Source organism: Onychostoma macrolepis, chromosome 04, assembly GCF_012432095.1.
Source record: "Onychostoma macrolepis isolate SWU-2019 chromosome 04, ASM1243209v1, whole genome shotgun sequence".
Lineage (NCBI taxonomy): Eukaryota > Metazoa > Chordata > Actinopteri > Cypriniformes > Cyprinidae > Onychostoma > Onychostoma macrolepis.
In genome coordinates this window covers 13,605,306-13,610,134 of record NC_081158.1, presented here as the reverse complement: position 1 = coordinate 13,610,134, position 4,829 = coordinate 13,605,306, and positions in this window count along the sequence as shown.

The following is a 4,829-nucleotide window of genomic DNA, read 5'->3' as shown; positions in this document are numbered from 1 at the left end:
ACGCGCTGCCCTATAAAACGTGCAAAGAAAATGACATGCAAATAATAGAAATTATAAATGTAGATGCGAACAGAGTTTATTTCTTGATAAAAAATGATATTTGAATACATATGCTGCCCAATCACGTGCTGAAAGGAACTTACCATGAAAGAGTGTGATATTCGGTCTGAAAGACAAAACTGCTAGGGTGCAGAATCCTTTTTTAACCTGGAACTAGTTGGTCAGAATTCACCTCAGCACGTGCCTGTCAGTGTATAAAGAGCAAACTAGCACTGGTCAGTTTCTATATTATACAGTCGTATTCTGTGAATGTGCAAAACTTCTAGTTCATTCCGCTGTAGGGAAATAACAAGACGACCAATAAATGTTAAAACTGTTTGCACTACAAACAAGTGTGTTCATAATTAAAATAATACATTAAGTTACAGTCATTTAGATCAGTGTCCCAAGCCTGTTGCTGGAACCCCAACAGAACACATTTGTATGCCTCTCTAATCAAATACTCCTGGTTCAGATCATGACACATCTAAAAATTGTACAGTTGAGGATATTCTGGAGCTGTGTTCCACTTTGAATATGTATGCCCTTCTCTCTGTCTTGTGGACTTGGATGTACGTCATTGCTCACACTGAGTGTGTGCCCACTACTGGCGAAAACCATGCAGTAGGTTTAAATGGATCCCCCTCGATCACTTGAAATCCACGTAACTCACAATTTTTACATTTACATTTATGCATTTAGCAGACGCTTTTATCCAAAGCGACTTACATTGCATTCAAGTTACAGTTTTTAAATTTTATCAGCTCTTTTTTTTGCCTTATGAGTTTGTTTTATGCAACATTTTATAGGCCTATAGGTATGCTTGGGCTGGTGAAAACATTATTACTAATGTGAGAGCAAAATCTATGTATTTTTATTTCTCATGTCTGCAAACTGCAGCTGCATGTTAAATGTATAATCATTATTTTGCTTAAATTATAATTGCAATTAATAACCACTATTGTTCTCACTTGAGAAATTTCTTTTTACATTTCATAAGAATTATTGCACTTCCACTAAGCACAAGTCAACAGATTGTCAACCCACACAGACAATTTATTTTACTCTCTTCCATCTTTATTTGACCCTCTAACTCTAGCACTGTCTATTCTAATTATATTCTTTAAAAACAAATTCTTTACCCCTTTTAGACTTGCACTCTATTCTAGTTGTATCTGAAATACAACTATTTGAAAATCTGGAATCTGAGGGTGCAAAAAAAAATAAAAAATCTAAATACTGAGAAAATCGCCTTTAAGGCAATGCATATTACTAATCAAAAATTAAGCACACTGTTTCACAACTTGGCTTATTAATTGGATTACCTTCTGTTGTATTTCTTTAAAAACTATTATTTTTTATTTTTTTTATTTTGGAATTTGTCTTCATGATTTTTGGGACTATGTTACAAACTGCAGAGAGTTTAGAACAGAACAGAAGATTTACTGCAGAACCTCAAGTGAAACCTTTTTTTTTTTTCCATTTTATTATTAAGAGAGAAGCATTGTATTACTGCCACAGTTCAGTTCAGTATTTTTAAGAACCTGTAAGTCATCTTTCAATAGTTCACCACTCATTATGTTGAGGTTCTGAGATTTCATCTTCAGCAGCAACATCAAATTAACACCGATGCTGATGACAATTTGTCTGAACCACATAAACAGCAATATGTTTTTGATGAACTCCTTCGCCAGATGATTGAGCGCTATTGTGAAGATGAACTTGAATACATTGGACCTGTGCAAATTCCGCTTGATCAAACAGCAACATGTTGTACATTTCCAGTACATGCCTTTCAAGGTTCTTCCGAGTACGATTGCTCAAAATGATAATGTGTGGGCAATGCTTAACCAAGAGAAAACACCAGAAGATCAGGATGTTATATGGAAGGCTACACTGATGGAGACCAGTTCAAAAGTTGTGAGTTTTTTTTCTTTATCCAGTCTATATCTACATTTCTACATCTATTAATTTGAGATTGTTAACCCTTTAGGTTCCAAAAAGGGAAAACATAAACTGACAGCTGTATATTTTAATCTTGGAAACATTGATAAGAAATATACATCAAAACTTGAGAATATTTACGTTGCATCTTTAAAGACTCTTAAAAACATGGCAAAATCGCTTTCAGACAAATAAATAACGCTTCCCACATGCTCAGATGGCTTGATAAAGGGAACATCGGTGCCAGTCGCCGACGAAACATTGCTGTCTATGACAGGTGACCGGTCCGCAGCTTGCTGCACGGACACACACACCTGACAGTTCGAGTTGAGCTGAGTTGAGTCTCTGCCAAACGTCTCCTGGGGGAGAGGTTATATCGTGGGCAATTCACGCTTACTGGAGGATAGACAAACTCGGGCAGCACTGCATCTGCGTGGGGGCCTCCCAGGCCGAAAGGCAGTGAATTTTCATTCTGAAGGAGACATGGGAAGTTTAGTTGAACAAGGGGGATGCAGGAATTGACACATCACAAGCCTTCTGTCTCTACGGCTCAGCTGCAGAGGTGAAGAAGTTAATGAACAGCTTATCCATACAGTATAATGTGATACTTAAAGGGTTAGTTCACCCAAACATGAAAATTCTGTCATTAATTACTCACCCTCATGTCGTTTCAAACCCGTAAGACCTTCGTTCATCTTCGGAACACAAATTAAGATATTTTTGATGAAATCTGAAAGCTTTCTGACCGTCCCATAGACAGCAAGGGTCCTTACACGATCAAGGTCCAGAAATGTAGCAAGGAGATCAGTAAAATAATCCATGTGACATCAGGTGTTCAACGTCATTTTACGAAGCTACGAGAATACTTTTTGTGCGCAAAGAAAACAAAAAAAAACGACTTTATTCAACAGTTTGTATCCTCCATGTCAGCGTAGCGCCATTTTGGAGAATATCCGCTGGACGGAAACTGCGTACGCTTAACATGGACAGGAGAGGCCTCTGGGACAGACTCGTGGACAGGAGAGGCCTCTGGAGTACAGTGTGCAGCCCACACACTCAAAATGGCGACCACCATCACGGGCAGCGCAGTAGACAGAGGGAGACCTGCCAGGCTTGCCACTGGGATGCAATAAGTCTCGTTAGTCCTGGCCCAAGCTCTGAATCCCCAGGAGCTTGGTGTGGTGGGTACTGTAGGATAGCTGTGTTCCTCATCAGCAATCCCCACAGTAAACGAGGATCCACTGAAGAGCAGAGCATGATTAATATATTGTTCCAGAGACCAGTGTATTTTCCCTCCAGGTAGCCAGGAACGAATGGGATCATTCAAACCTACTCGAAAAATGTCTTTGAGCACCACATCATTAAAGGCCACCAAATGGCAGAGTTCACAAAAGTCCTCAACATAATCTTCTATAGCCCTTGACGAAGGCTGAGGAGGCGAGAAACTGCTGAGTTCATTGGGGGGCGTTTTTAAGTTTAAGTTCATCAGCCATATTCTTTTTGATTTATCGTCTTTTGGGAGGCGGTGGAAACTGTACCATCGTTGGTAGGAACACTCTGTTAATTACCTAGGAGTAACAGCTCATGTTTGCAACTTCAGCTAATGAATACACTCTGAACTCCTTCCTCCTTGACTGCATAAGATTCAAAGGGTTTACAACATTGTAGCTGCATTTGATGATCTGTTGGAAGAATACAATATAAGTGATAAGGTAGAATTTATTATCACAGATAACGCATCTATCATGAAAAAAGCTTTTAAAGTTGTGATGGCAGAAGACCACTCCGATAATAGTGAGATCACACCACCTTGACAGAGATTCTATAATTGGAAATACATTTGGCATTTCAGAAAGTTAAGAAAAAAAAACTGTTCACTAACAGAAATTCTTTCCAGTAGCTTATTAAAAACATATTAAATTTGAATAATTCAGTGCTTGCCAAACACAATTTTTTACTTTAAATGAAAAAAAACCAGATGTCTTTATGGTATTGTTTGTCAACTCTGTTACGGACAAATTAGGCAATGTGTAGAAATAACAATTAATCATAAGAGGAAAAATCCTTCTCGTTTCATTGGACAAACAGTCCTTACATTCAAACACTTGAAACTGAGATAATATTTCACCTATGCATACCTTTAAAAAAAAAAAGAAAAATACCTATGTCTTCACAGAACCGTCCACTTGGAGCAAATATTTTTCATCTGAAAATGTATTATATACAATATCCAGTAAAAAAGAAATGTTGTTTAAATATTATAAGGGTATTATAAGAGATTTCAAACAACAATTGTATTGTTTTTTTTGTTTTGTTTTTTGTGAAAATAGTTCATAAACAGAGTTGACCCTTTAAGTAACAGAATTGACAGAATTATCCGGTGGACTGTCAATTCTGTTACGCTATTGTCAGCATTGTTACTCTACCTTAGTAACAGAGTTTGACGGTAAAAGAATTTACCTTTTTTTTTTAAAAACTCCACTTGCTAGCATAAATGCTTAGACCCCACACACTAATGAAATCATGATTAAAAGACCTTTAAATAACCCAGTGTGTAATCAGTAATAAATTCTGTTTTAATTTTGATATTGTGGTAACAGTGTTGACGTTCTACAAAATAACTCTTCATGTAAGAACTTTTTAGATTAAAATATTTTCTCAGAGAGAGCACACAGACTTTTCAGTGCATCAGATCCTATCAGTGAGGGAAAGTGACATAATTTCCTGTATCTTACATAATTGTGGGCGATAATTCCACTAATTTAAAGGAAAGTATGGTATGGTAACAGAGTTGACGCAAGATTTATGGACACACATTTTTATAAGAAAAAAGTTATTTTTAAACA